We start from the raw sequence: 15,513 nt of genomic DNA, 5'->3' as shown, positions 1-15,513 counted from the left end.
GCTTAGAAGAGAAACAATTTTAATGAAATTGAAAAAGATATTAATTCAACTGTCAAACAAATTTGTAAAAGAAATATATTTTAGAAATTGTAAAATATTAGGATATTGCTGCTAATTTCTTAAGAGTAGTTAGTAACGTTTTCCTATCTGTTTTAATACCTCTACTTAATTACTGCTGATTTTACATACACCCAGAAAAAAATTACTTATAAATGCAAATACTGCTCATCTATGAGTCGTAATAAATAAAAGAAAAGCAAAAATATACGTTTTCGTCAATTTATTAAAATAAAAAGAATTAATCTAAAACATTAACTTTTTCTTAAATTAAAAATCTTTGAGATGTGGAACCAAATTAATAAATTTATTCATAAAGCAGATCCATATTATGTGTTGCCGTGTCCGGAAAACTTCTGGATCCGCCATTTAATTTATTATTTATGATCAGGTTATAGCTTTTAAATATAAATTTATTATCCTTTTCTTTAAAGTATAATTATATTTAATATATAAAATTATCTTTATTTTAAAGAAGACTGTGTTATATTTTGTTATATGCATATGCACAAAGAAATCACAGATATCATTGAAGCATTAATATATATTCCATCAGGATTCCATTTCGATACCATTGTATCTCAATAACAAGAAAATGTTTCTCATGATATAGAGGCAGTCCATTGTGCCTTCGTTTTCCAATACATTTTTAACTAACCACTATGATCTTAATATCGATGGCCGCCATGAATGAGACACAATTCCTGAAAGTATTTTTTTTTTCAATTTCTTTATTTGTTTTTAATTTAGATTTTTGGCACATCAAAATCTGAACTATAATAAGTTGTACTTTTTATTAATGATGCGCCTATCATTATTTGGTAATTCAATCAGAAAATATATTTTACGTTAAAACAGATTTCTGAGATAACTAATCATTTAATTAAAAATTGTTAGAAGCATTTCCGGGAAATTCTTGGAGGCTTCATTAACAGGGGATTTGTCGAATGTAGTGCATACATGGATGTCACATATTTCAAATCTAAGTTTTATTTTCTTAAGATATTACTGTAAAAAAATAAAGAATAAAAATATATTTTTGTCTAGTTTAAAATCTTAGAAAATCAAATTGAATCATCCATCATGGAATTCTCAGTCCAAAAAAAAAATCATTCGGAAAATCCAAGATTTCATGAAGAAATAATTAAATACCATAAAATGCTCGATTAATAATTTAGTTCAATAAAATGCTCTTCAATTTATAATTTAGTTCAATAAAATGCTCTTCAATTAATAATTTAGTTCAATGAAATGCTCTTCAATTAATAATTTAGTTCAATGAAATGTTCTTCGCTTAATAATTTAGTTGCATAAAATGTTCTTCGATTAATAATTTAGTTGCATAAAATGTTCTTCAGTTAATAATTAAGTTCCATAAAATAATCTTCAGTTAATAATTTAGTTCAATAAAATGCTCTTCGATTAATAATTTAGTTCAATGAAATGTTTTTCGATTAATAATTAGTTCAATAAATGTTTTTCGATTAATAATTTAGTTCAATAAAATGTTCTTCGATTAATAATTTAGTTGCATAAAGTTTTCTTCAATTAATAATTCGGTTCCATAAAATGCTCTTCCAGGGTAACTTTGAAACCCAAACAGTAACGAGCAAACCAGAGTATTTAAACTGTTGTTATAATTATCCAGTATCTTAATTTCAATTCTATTAAACACTAGCCGCTTTTAGCGACCAGTAGCTCGCTGGGGTTAATGGTTGCAGCAAATTTCAATTAAATATTTTATGCAACTAAGTCTTAAAAACTGAGAAAAACATTTTTAAACTTCAAATTTCGATATCAGTACACTATTTTGGAATCGTTTCATAGTTTTATCCATTGTGCTACGAATTTCCGTAAACGTTATATATCCAATTACATCACAGGAAAGAGCAACAGTATTTAAGAATGAGAGCGCTTGGAAAAATTTTCTTTTTTACTTAATTCTGAAGCTAAATTTTAATCGTATATTTTTTTAATTAAAAACATGCTTTATATTCAAATCTGCTCCATATAGAAAAATAAATAGAATTTCATATCTTGATTAACAACATTAGGAAAAATGCCAGGGTGAAATATTTCTGTCAACACTAAAAATAATATGAATTGCACTTCAAAAGTCGCATACATTGTTTCAAAATATGCTTTATTTTTTGAAAATCATTAAAAAAATTGGCAAAACAATTATAAGATAAAAAAAACTGACGTGATTAAAAAGATAATAATTTTAATTTTAAAATGATATAAACATTTTTGTGCTGCAATACATTTTGAAGTTACTGTCAAAAAATGCAAAAATTTCGCATAATTTTTGATAAATTAAAATTCTAACTAAAAATTCAAAAAAAAAAATCTCTCCATGTTACACATTTCCCTCTTCCACAGTATGAATATGTCGAATTCGGTATTCCTAGGTCAAAGCACCTGGTCTGTAGAGTGCCAACACATATACATCATTATTATTAGTAGAGAATTAAACCGCAAAATGGACAAAAGATGTTTCAACCAAGTAAATATGGATTATTTAGTTTCAGTTAGAGTACAAATATTTAAAATTAGATATTATCAATTAAATATTTTAAAAGAAGATTAATAATCCTTATGCTGTTTTAAAATAGGTTATTATTATCTAAACCTGGGAATTGATATTAACATACAATATATGGTGAGACATGTTAACTCTGGCTCGAAAAAACAGGCCTCTACTAATCTGATTATATATCAAATCAAATATATATCTCGGGCCCTAGGGGAAAGCCCGGTTGAGATTAATGCGTAGAGATGGCTCATATTACAAGAATCACACACTCATTTAACATAAACGTATTTAATGAACTGGACGAACGGCTGGGCCGCTTTACATCGATGAACGCTAGTACAGTACTGAATACAGTTTTAATGGCGGAAATCGGATAGCTTCTTATTGGCTGCTGAGTGATGACGCGAGCGCCGATAGGATGATGCTCCGTACACCACAATCGGCCGTCCTGATGAACTTGACATACTCGTCAATCTGAGAAAAAATCTGAAAACCTCAAAAAAGAAAATTTTAGATTTTGCAAAGTAGGGGCTTTATGCCGTTGTAGACCAAGGCTTCATATAATCTGCTGCTGTAGAGGTAGGGTTGGGGCCTTCGTGGATTCCAACTTTCTCCACTAGGTACCTCTCGTATGGCTTCTTCGCTGTGATGCGATAGGGGCCATGGAACTTCGGACGAAGCTTCAAACCACTGCCGAATTGGGTCCTCTGTATGGCCACTAAGTCACCTGCATTACCTGGATTATATTGAGTAGCTTTCATCTTGTGCTTGTTGTAAGCTCTTTTATTTTCTTCTTGAAGTCGCAAGATGTTCTGTCGCGCTTCTTCACGAATGTCCTCGCGTTCTTCTTGTAGGATGTCGAGAATTTTTTGGTAATTTTTATGCCTAATTGGCTCACCGATCATGAGTTCGAAAGGAGTAAATTTTGTACTCCGTGGAGCAGTAGAGTTAAATACACGTTGTGCTGCTTGAACATGAGTGTACCATTTCGTGGGATCATTGATGGAAAGTTTGGCAAGCAGGGGGATAAGAGTTCCATGAACCCTTTCCACCTGTCCATTTCCTCGAGGTAATTTGAATGCGATTTATATTTTGATTCTCGCAATAGTTTGTGAATTCCTTGGAGGTAAATGCGGAACCTTTATCCGTGATGATACGCATGAGATTTCCGACCACTGCTTCCTGCAATTGCAGTTTCGTAATTGCATCATTAGCAGTGACACCTTTAACAGGATATAACCAAACAAACTTTGAGAATGCATCTGTTATGGTGAGAATATGATTGTAATTTTTATTGGTTGACACTAAGGGTCCAATAAAGTCAACATGGTAAGTACTTAGAGAAAGGTTTTCCTTCTGAATCGGATGCAAGAACCCTTCAGGTTTACCACGCTTTCGGTTGACACGTTCTTAATTATTTCGTGTTTCATTAGTTCAGGTATTACAAGCAAACGACGGTTGTCCTGACATTTATACAAAATGTTATTTTGTACCACGAAATCAACTTGATCTTTACATAGTTCTTTCAATTTTTTTATGTATTCATTTGACATCTGTGCCACTTGCACTCGCGCTGTTAAATCATCACAAAGTGCAGTCATGACTGTTGGGTATCTACTAAGTGAATCAACATGACTAGGGATTGCAATATCGGACCAAAAGTTCAATACTGGTATTCGGTATTTTTTAGATATTAATATCGGGATACCGGTTTTAATACCGGTATTAGAAATTTTAGGAAAAGAAAGAAAACACGGGTGTTTCTTTGTTTTATTTAACGATTTTATTAGAGAAGGTAACTATCACAAAAATAATTTGTAACTTATAAATTATAACAGTATATAAAGAATCACAAAAAAGTAAAGGAATATCTTATTTATTTAAATCACAAAAAAAGTGCTGTTGTTGTTTCTGATCCATATAGCTGCGCTATACCACCTCCATGAAACCAAAGATCTCTAAAAAGTCCAAAAACAATAGCAAATCCCTTAAAATCTCAAAAATCGTAAAATTTAAACATTTAAGAATATGATTGGGGGAGGTTTTATCTGCCTTGCACCAAAGGCATTCAGCAAAGATCCTCCGTCCGTGTTGGAAAGTAAGGGATTTGGTGAATCCACTTAAAAAACGAGAGAGAGCCGTTTGCTGTTTTCTAGAGATATTCAGACGGTGACACCAACCGGAGCTCTTACCAAAGTACCAAGGCTGAGCAAGTGGGACTCTCCAAAGTGCACTCGACTCCATCTTTTTGGTAGACGAGATTTTAGAATAAGTTAGTGTTGCATCACCATGAAAAATGTCAGCTGAGGCAGTCTTAGCTAAATTATCCGCTATCTCATTACCATTTAAACCAACATGTGAGGGGACCCACTGAAAGTGTATAGAGAGTTCAGCGGAGAGCCTGGCAATAATAATGTTTAGATAAACAAAAAAGTGTTAACATCACTATTCATTCTGTGGTACTATTACAAATTTTTGAAATGGGATCTTAAAAACATAATGCATCAATTGTACTGTCATTAAGCCTGGAATGTAATTTTGTGCAAAAATTATCAGCTGTCGAAAGCGTTCTTTCGGCATCTAGGCTAGTTGGTGGTACTGTTAGCAATGCGCGATATACTTTTTCCAAGAATTCACCTCTAAATCCCTCATCTTCAAATAAATCGATTACTCGTCGGATGGTTTTGGATATAGCTGATTTCTGTATTGTATTTTGGTTTGTTGAATATTTTTTATCGCTAATTTTAATTTTTGTTCAAGAGACAATTCCTTTCACATTAGTGCCATCGTAATCTCCGATAACTGTACCGAATTCTTCTGAATGTAGATAGGTTTGTGGGTAAAAAAATTTTAAGAAAATTTACTATAAACTTGATCAGATTTGAATTGGTTAGTCCCTTTTCTTCTTTTTCATTTTGAAAAGCATTATAATTATGTAAATACCATAAGACATTTTCTATTTCGGTATGCCTTTCTTCTGTGCGATTTTTCAATGTAATATATAATTCCTCAGATAGTGATGTGTGCTGTTCTTTCAGTGATTGCAACATGAAATTTATTAATAAATTAGAATCTCTCCGATATAATGCCTCAACAGCCAGTTTTAATATTAAGTTTATATTAAGTTATAACATCCTTTTCTGGATATTAAGTCGAATTCACTATCTGAAAAATTTATTTGCTCGTTTAAGTCGATTATTGCTTTTTGGATTGGATTTCTCACTTTCAAAAGTCGTTCCATCATTAGGAGTAAACTGTTCCAACGTGTTTTAGAATCTCCTCCTAAACATCTCCTTTCATCTTTCCTCTCACTTCTATTTTGTCAAAGTAAACCCATACTAATGCATGCGCAAAAGGTGGAGGGTTTTACAATCCATTGTCATGCAGCAGTTTATCACTTCTCTTGATTGTACGATGCAAGTCACAGTCTAATTAATTTCGTCCATTAGGGAGACAGAAAAACAAAAACGCTATTTTGCTATGTTGGCGATCCCTGAACAATTTAAACAATTACAAGATAATTAAAAAAATTTCTAGTAAATATCGAAAAATCGGTATTTAAACTTGTGAATACCGGTATTACAAAATTGTACAAATGGCTCAAAATACCGGTATTCGGTATCCCGGTATTGCAATCCCTAAACGTGACGCATTTGACTGCCTGAGCGATGTATTATATCATAAGCAAAATCGTCGAGGAATAAACCCAACGCGTTATTTTAGGAATTAATTCTTTTTTAGTACTTGTCTGTTTGAAAGCAGAGCAGTCCGTGACAATTTTAATTTTAGTTCCTAAAATGTAAGTACGGAATTTTGTTAAGGCTTTAATAATAGTTAAAACTTCTAGTTCGTAGCTCGATAAATTTTCTTCCTGAGGTGTTGTTTTTTTACTCATATATGCTATGGGATGTAAATTACATCGTCGTCAGCTTGAAGAAGGATTCCACCGTAACCTAATTGGGAAGCATCAGTATGGAGTTCCAGTTTGGAACCTGGTTTGTACAGATGTAAAACTGGATCTTGCGATAAAGCTCTTAAGAGTCTCAAACGCTTTTATTTGAGGGGAACCGAATTCAAATGTTACATCATTTCTAAGTAAATCGCTTAGAGGTCTATCTATTAAAGCATAATCTTTAATGTACTTCCGAAAATATCCCGTTAAACCCAAGAAACTTTGGATTTGTTTTCCATAACATGGTTGAAGAAAATTTAGTACTGCTTAAGTTTTTTCAGTTGATGGCCTAATTTGTCCAATTTCGATGACATGACCAGTTAATTTTTTCTTTCAGAAACTGACATTTTTTTAGATTTAACTGTAGGCCAAATTCAGAGGCTATGTGTAAGACGCGGTCCAATTTTTGAATACCTTCAGAAATGGTTTGAGAGGGGATGATAATATCATCCAAGTAAACAATTAAAGTTCCGTCATGTATTAATTCTTGAAAAATTACTTGAATGTAACGTTGAAACATAGTAGATGCATTCGTAAGTCCGAAACAACATTTTTTAAACTGAAATAATCCTTCGTGGCTAATAAAAGCCGTGTACTTTCTGATGCCTGGAGTCAAATCAATATGAAAGTAAGCATTTTTGAGATCTAATGTGGAGAAAATTTTGCCTGAGTGTAACTTATTAAAAATATCTTCTATGTTTGGTAGAGGAAATTTATCTTTGATTGTTTTTTTTTTTTTTTTCAGAAAACGAAAATCGAAACACAGTCTTGGTTCGCGATTTTTACGTTTCACTAAGACAATTGGAGACGCATAATCAGAAAAGCTTTTTTCAATGATACCCTAGGCAAGCCATTCCTCGATTTGTTTTGTAACTTGTTGTTTTTTTAATGGGAGTTTACGAATCGGTGAGGTCACAGGAATGTCATCAGTTAAAATAATAGACATTTGCAAATCTGTAGTACGGATTTTATTTGGAGAGTAATTTGAAATTAAATTAATTATATGATCTTTCATATTTTTATCAGATAAATACCCTATATCAAAATCATTTTCAGAATAAACATTAAAAACATTTGTGCATACTGTTTGTCTACCTCAAATCAGATAAATACCCTATATCAAAATCATTTTCAGAATAAACATTAAAAACATTTGTGCATACTGTTTGTCTACCTCAAGAATAGCTCCCGCCAATATGTCTACGATAGTCTGTTGCCGTGGAAACAAGACCTGCTCCATTTTCAATAGGGGATTTAAAAAGAAAGGCATCCATGTTGGCTTACTGATCGCCTTGATGACGTATTGGCGATTTTTTTAATTGATTTATAAAGAGTGAAAAAAAAACTGTTTAATATATTAATTATATAATAATATTTAAACTTTTAGACATAAAAATGAAATATTAATGAATATGCAATAAAGATGAAAATTATTACTATAAAAAAGTAATTATTTAACTTTTTAATATTTGTTTAATATTTTCATAACTATTAATAATTATCAAGGACTTTAGATTATTAATACAATGACAGAACTTCGTTGATTATTAAACTTTCAGCATGTATTTTCAAACAATTTCTAAGGCAAAACAGTTTTTAAAGTGAAATAAAATAAAATAAAATACCGTCTAAATTTCCAAAATAATGTTCATTCAAGTATTTCAAAATCCTCTAAATCACTCTCGCAAGTTTCGGTTTCCTCTGAATCAGAATCATCATTGGTATCAATTTCTCTCAAATATCTGTGTCTCCAAAAAACAATATTTGGTCTTTCCTTGAGTACTTTTCTATTATTAACGCACTTCTTCCATCGGAAATTCATTGAATGTAAGACTTTGCACAATGTGTCTTTTTGCCACGAAAATCCAATTTTTTCTTTCAACACGGGTAGTAATTTTCTGAGGGATGGTACTTTCCTTTCTTTTATGTAAAAGTCTTGAATTGTTTGCCGTATAACACACTTGTCAAAGTCGTCTATTTCACAGTTTCGCTCACTAGGTCTTTTACGGTGTTTACCGGGTGATTTTAAAACTGTCGATGAGCCCGATGTTGAAACTTCCTTTCTTATTTTTTTTATTGTTGCTTCAGAAATTCCAGTTGCTTGAGAAGCCCTTTTCAGAGCTTGTGGGAGTGGAATTAACGCAGATTTCGATGAAGCTTCATTGGAACAAAATTCCGCAACATTATATACAATTTTACGTGCCTGCGATTTCAAAATTTCACCCTTCCTTAACTTAAAGGCCATCTTGCAAGTTTAGCAAAATCAATTAAACCAGTAAGGAACAAATAATTTTAAAAGCAAAAGCAAAATAAACACAAAGATAAGATAACGCGTGCAACTCTTTTAAATCCGAGAAGACGAATGACGTGATGTAACCTTTAATTCCGCCAATTCCCTACACGCTTAATCCCCATTAGAAATGAACTAGTCTTGTTACTATAGCGACCGCCACTAGATAGACTTCTTGGCGGGAGCTATTCTTGTGATCGACAGACAGTACTTCCTTCACTAACCATTCAGAATTTACATCAGAATAACTCTTCAAAACAAGTATCAGTTATTAAATTAATATCAACAAATTTATCTTTATTCAAAGATATATCATCACTCTGTAAATAAAATTCAGAGTCAGCATTTCTTTTCGAACAAGTAGTAATACTTTTATTTTCATTTAGAAGAGAAGTGAGATTATTATCATTTTTTTTACAACAAGCAGAATGAGAAGAAATATGTTTTGTTTCTTTTTTATTCTCACGGATTAATTTATTCGATTCGTTTCCGGTATCAACAGAAGGAATTATGCAACGTTGGTATTCTTTTTCACTTGATGACTCACGCTCCGATTTATTTTCAGAAACGCATTCAGTTGTAGGATTTTTATTGGAAAAAATATTTTTAAGATCTAAATAGCTATTAGATGGTGTAATACATTGAAAAGAAATATTTGTATCTGCAGCTGCTAAAACTTTTTTCGCTTCTGCTTTTTTATCAATATGACTAATATCTATCGCCACTAACGGAAGACTGACAATTGACAACTGTTCGCTAATTTAATTTTTGGGCTAAGGCCAGCTCTATGGCCTACATAATTTAATTTCTTTACATAATCAGGATTAATAATCATTAATACGCTTCCACTATCAACCAAAGCTCTAATAGGAACGTCGTTTACAATAATATCTACGTATTCCAACTCAGTGATTATTAACTCTTGTGGAATTTCATTTGATTGAAACATGGATTTTACAGGATTTGAGTTATGGGATCTTGCTGTGTTATGTTGCCTAGCATCAACATTTTGGGGACAGAATTTTATTAAATGCGATGTAGAATTACATTTAAAACAAGTTTTCCTATCACTATTTCCACCGTGTACATGATCGTTATTTTTGCGGGAATTATTGACGCGCGACCTTGAGCTGTAGTCATGTATTTCTACTCTTCCCAAAACAAATTTTTATTTCTTGAGCGGAAGTAAATGTCTATTTCTTTTGCTAACGTCAGCGGTTTCAACCAGTCTGAGCCTTATTTGATCAAAATATGCTCGGATGTGTCCTTGTCAAGAGTGCTGGTTAATTATCGAATACAATTAGTTCACAAAGGGTCGCAAAATCTTTCACTTTTCTTAGTTCTAAATTATAATATTCTAAATTCGTTTTTTATCTTGAGACGAATTGCACGTGATTTTCTCCTATAAATCTTTTGGTGGCTTGAAAGTTATCCCAACATTCTTTAGCAGATGGTTGGAATTCTCTTAACACTATTCTTTTGATTTCGTCATAATCTTTTATTTCGCTTTCGTTCGCGTATAACAAAACATGTTGGCATTTCTCGCCTAACAAATTTAGGACTTCGGCTTTGTATTCAGTTCTAACCTATTTTGTTTCGAAAGCACGTTCCAAAATATTGAAAAACAAATTGAAATTTTCTGATTTAGTTGGTATTGGCATTGTCAATGTGCGGATGCTTTTAATTATTTGCTCGATGGACTCCGCTTGACTTTCTGGAGGAGGTCCGTTAGGACTACTTATTCCGGTCGCTTGAACGTTTTTCATACTTTCTTCATGAGTTAAAGTTAGTTTTAATTTTTCTAATTCAAACTGTCTTTCCTTTTCACGCGCTTGTTCGGCCTCTAATTTTTCGCGTTCCTCTTATTCTGCTTTTTTGCGTTCCTCTACAGTTGAGATGATAATGTCTTAAACAAATCATCTCTAGCCGCTTGGCTATTTTCTATAATTTGTTTAAGCTGCACAATATTTGTTTTTTTCAGAACTACCTCACCTATTGCTTCAGCGACAATAATTAAATCTTTCTTTTTTGTATTTTTAAACATTTTGAACATACCTTTATTTTTCCTAATAACAAATGCTAATATAATAACGATAATAATAATAATGCTAATATTTCTTCAAAACAGAAATTTCTAAAAAAACACATTCAAGCAGTTTCTTTTTCTTGAAAAAGTCATTCTCAACTATACAAATCTTAAAATAAATTCTTGCAAGATTCTTTATTCAAAATGATATAGAAAATTCTCCTACCTGTTCTTCAATTATATCCGTTGAGATAATATTATGCAGGAACTTCACAATTTGTCGGTCACTTTCGAACCGAAGATTTTCTTGAACAATTTTGCCTCAAACAACATAATTATTATCATGAAAATGGGCTGAACTTAATAAAAAATTGCATGTCGAACATAAATAGAAGATAATGATTTTTAAAAAAAATGTACTAAAAAAGAAATTATTTATATTTTTATAAACCCTTACGCGTAGTCACTTAAATTCCTGAAAGTTCTTATTTTTTAATAATATTTTTAAAAACGAACAAACTGCAAAATTAAAATTAGCAGCTAAAGTTATAGATACCTCGCAGTATGGGTGGAGTGAAGTCTTTAAAACTATCTGTTAATAAATATCGCTTAAAATATATCATTCAAAATAAAAAAATTATGAAATGTGTCTTTTAATTACAAAGTAGATTTATGGTAACATATTGCCTACAGCACTCAGCACGATCCCAGGGGCCGCACCTTTTTGAACACTCTAGAAGCATGCTTGGAAAGCAATTGGATGCATGTTTCCACATTTTTAATTTGCATTTGGTATTACATTCACATAAAATATCCTTAAATATTACTATATATTTTATACATGTATTTATTATATAAGATCTTTTACATTTTAACTATTATTTATTTCACAGACTTGACTAATACTTTAGAGTGTGATATTTGGTAAAGCAAATTAACTCTGAAACACACAAATGAAGGAGAGAAAAATAAATTAGGATATTGAAGATAAAGGATAGGAATAAAAAAAAAGGTGATGATGAAAAAAGAAATGTATTGATCTCAAGTTGCAACTGCATCAGTCCAGGGCTTCATGTGATCAGCTGAAGTGAAAGTTGCCTCAGGCCCTTCATAAGATTCTACTTTTGCTACGTCTTAACGATCATGTGGCTTTATCTTGACCACTTTGTAAGGTCCAAGGAACTTAGGTCTTAGCTTCAGATCTCCTCCTAACTGGGTTCTTTTAATTGCTACCAAGTCGTTTATTTTATAGAGTGGGGCCATTCTACGATATTTATTGTATTGCCGTCGGTTCTCTTCTTGCAATTTGAAGATATTTGCTTTGGCCTCCTCACGAATTGTTTCTTTTTCTTGAATCATTACGTGCAAGAATTCTTGATCTAGGATTTCTTTGATTCTTAGGTCCATTTTGTTTCGCATCTTCACAGCCGTCATCAACTCAAAGGGAGTGAATTTGTTGGAAGCATCTAATACCGTAAATATATGTTGATACTTCTTGCTTGTAGATGGTAATGGACCAATAAAATCTCTATGGTATGTGCTCAAAGGAGTATTGTCCTTTGGAATTGGATTCAAAAGACCTTCTCCTTTGCCTCGTTTTCTATTACAGAGGATGCACTCAACACAATTCATTAGGACTTTTTCTATTTTCCTTTTTGCGTTCGAGATATGAAAGTCTCTTTTCAGCAGATCTTCAGTTTTCTGCAGAGCAAAGTGTCCTTTGTTGTGGATCCCGCGAATGATCTCTAGTTCCATCGCTTCCGGTACAACGATGAGTTCACGTCCATCCACTTGTACGTACAAGACATTTTCTTTTATATGGTAATCATCTCTGAGTCCTTTCTCGACCAGTTTTCAGCAATTGAATACGTTCGTCAGTTTCTTGTGCAGTTGCGATCTTAGCTGTAATTTCACTTTGGGAACGGGTAACCATGCACACTGCATTCCTGCTCAATGCATCTACTTGCTTCATTTGTTGACCTACTCTGTGGACTACTTCGCACTCGAACTCCTCCAGAAAAAATACCCATCTGGCTATCTTAGGCGCCAGGTCTTTCTTTTCCATCGTCTTCTGGAATGCATCACAGTCGATGACTATTTTAAATTTTGTTCCCAAGAGGTAACTTCGAAATTTCTTCAATGCTTCTATAATCGCTAGCACCTCTAGCTCATAACTTGATAGTTTTTCTTGCTGTGTTGATGTCTTTCTACTCATATAATGAATTGGATGTAGTTGTCCATCATCTGAGCGTTGTAATAAAACTGCTCCGAATCCATGGCTACTAGCATCCGTATGTAATTAAAGAGCTTTCCCTTGCTGGAAAATGTGGAGTACGGGACTTTGACACAAAAGTTCTTTCAGACGTTGAAATGCCTGTTTTTGTAATGGTCCAAATTCAAATTCTACACCACTACGAAGTAAATCACTTAATGATTTTGCAATTTTTGAATAATTTAGCACAAATACTCTGAAATATCCTGTGAGACCTAGGAAGCTTTGCATTTGTTTAATATTCTTAGGTTCAGGGAAATTTTGAACGGCAACTGCTTTATTTGATGAAGGGCGAACTGTGCCCTCTTCAATAACATAGCCTAAAAATTCAATTTTTCGTTTTAAAAATTGGCACTTTTTAAAATTAATTTGTAATCCATATTCTGAAGCTACTTTTAAAACACGTTTAAGTTTCTCCAAACCCTCTGTTTCATTGCGTGAAGGTATAATGAAATCATCCATATAAATTACAATTGTATTATCCCTAATTAGATCCCGGAAAACATGATATATGAATCTTAAGAACACTCTAGGACTTTTGGACAAACCAAATGGAGTCCTTAAAAATTCAAATAAACCTGCATGACAAATGAATGCCAAATATTTGGTACATTTTTCCTCAACTGGAACATGAAAAAAACCATTTTTTATATATAAGGTAGAGAAAACTTTCGCCTCTCTTAAATGATCGAGAACCTCCTCCACTTGAGCCATAGGGAATGAATCTTTAACAACTTTTTTGTTCAGTTGTCTGAAATCAACGCATAACCTAATCGAACCATCTCGCTTTTTGCATAACAGAATTGGGGATGCGTATTCAGAACAAGTATGTTTGATTATACCCATTTTTAATCATTCATCTATTTGTTTATCGACAATTTTTTGCTCTGCGAACGGTAATCTTCTAGACCGTTGTCGTACTGGGATATCGTCTTTCAGTACAACATTTAAGCGTAGATCAGTCTCTCGAGGTTGTTTAGATGGTTCATAATTTTTTATCAATTGCAAAACCTGATCACGCAAACTATCATCAACAATATGTCTAACATCGAGTGATTCGCTCTCAATTATCCCCACAAAAAATGGAAGTTAACCCTCAATAGAATCTACCTGTTTATATTCGGTGCTTGCCAATTCATTTTGCTGAATAAGACTCAGACATTTTGGCGGGAAAATTCCCTCCATTACTAATTGATCACTTATAACTGCCTCAATCTCAACGGGTTTACATTTTTCATTAAAAGCAAATGAGAAAGTTACAGTTTGAGCAGAAACTTCATTTCCAAAACAAGTCTTAACTTGTATATTTCCGGATATTTTTTTGATAGGAAAAAATGATTTGTTCACAGTTATAAGTTCACTTCCTGAATCTTTTAGAAATTTTATTTTTTCCCCACCCACAAAAATATAAATATATTCTAGCATAATTTTTGGCTTAGTTCCAGTTAACGATATAACAAATTTATTTCCTGTCTCACTTTCATTCGTAGATTTTTCTAATCGTTTTGGGCAGTTACGAGCGAAATGAAAGTTTTCCCCCGCATACATAACAAATCCTTTCCGGTTTAACATTTTGATTTTTGTTTCGACGGAATGATTCACTTTTCATTGCCTGTTTTTGAAACCCTGATGCTTTCGTTTCATTACTATGTACTTTAGAATTACTGTCTTCAGATAATGATTTACCCCGAGATGAAAAAAATAAATCACATTCGCGACCTAACTGAGTTGGCGGAAATCATGCTTTTCCTTCGCGAATACCTACAGTGGCTCCCAAAATTGAGTATACACTATACTCTTTTTTCTTTAATTTTATTCTTTTTGATCTTAACATTCCTATTTATGGCTAATATTTATAAGAACGATAAAATATGCATTAACAAAAGTATTAGGCTAAAAAACAAAACGGAGGAATCAATAATATTTTTATTACAGTAATTTTTATGTCAAAGTTGCAAATTTCAAAGTCACAAAATTGAGTATACACCTTATAAAATATGCGACTTGACAACCATTATTTATTTCCAAATGAATAAGTAAAACAGTTTTGTTACTTTAATTAGCAATCATTGATTTCCAAGCGAAAACAAACGTCTTGGTCATTATAATGAGCTCCAGAAATGAAACAAGTGTTGAAATTCGGAAACTTGTTATTCGATTGTCTGAAGATGGAAAATTTCTACGAAAAATTGCAAGGGAAATTCAACGGAGGCACGGATGCATCCAAAAAAATTATCCAGAAGTATAAAATGTATGGGAAATTGCTAATAAACTTGGAAGAGGAAGAAAATAAATCCTCAGTGCCACGACCAAGAGCAGAGTTATTCGAGAGGTATCAAACAATCCTAAGGTGAGTGCTACAAAAATTGCTACATCTACT

This window comes from Argiope bruennichi, chromosome 10 (genome assembly GCF_947563725.1).
Source record: "Argiope bruennichi chromosome 10, qqArgBrue1.1, whole genome shotgun sequence".
NCBI classification, from domain to species: Eukaryota; Metazoa; Arthropoda; class Arachnida; order Araneae; family Araneidae; genus Argiope; species Argiope bruennichi.
Note: the sequence above shows the minus strand (reverse complement) of the source record.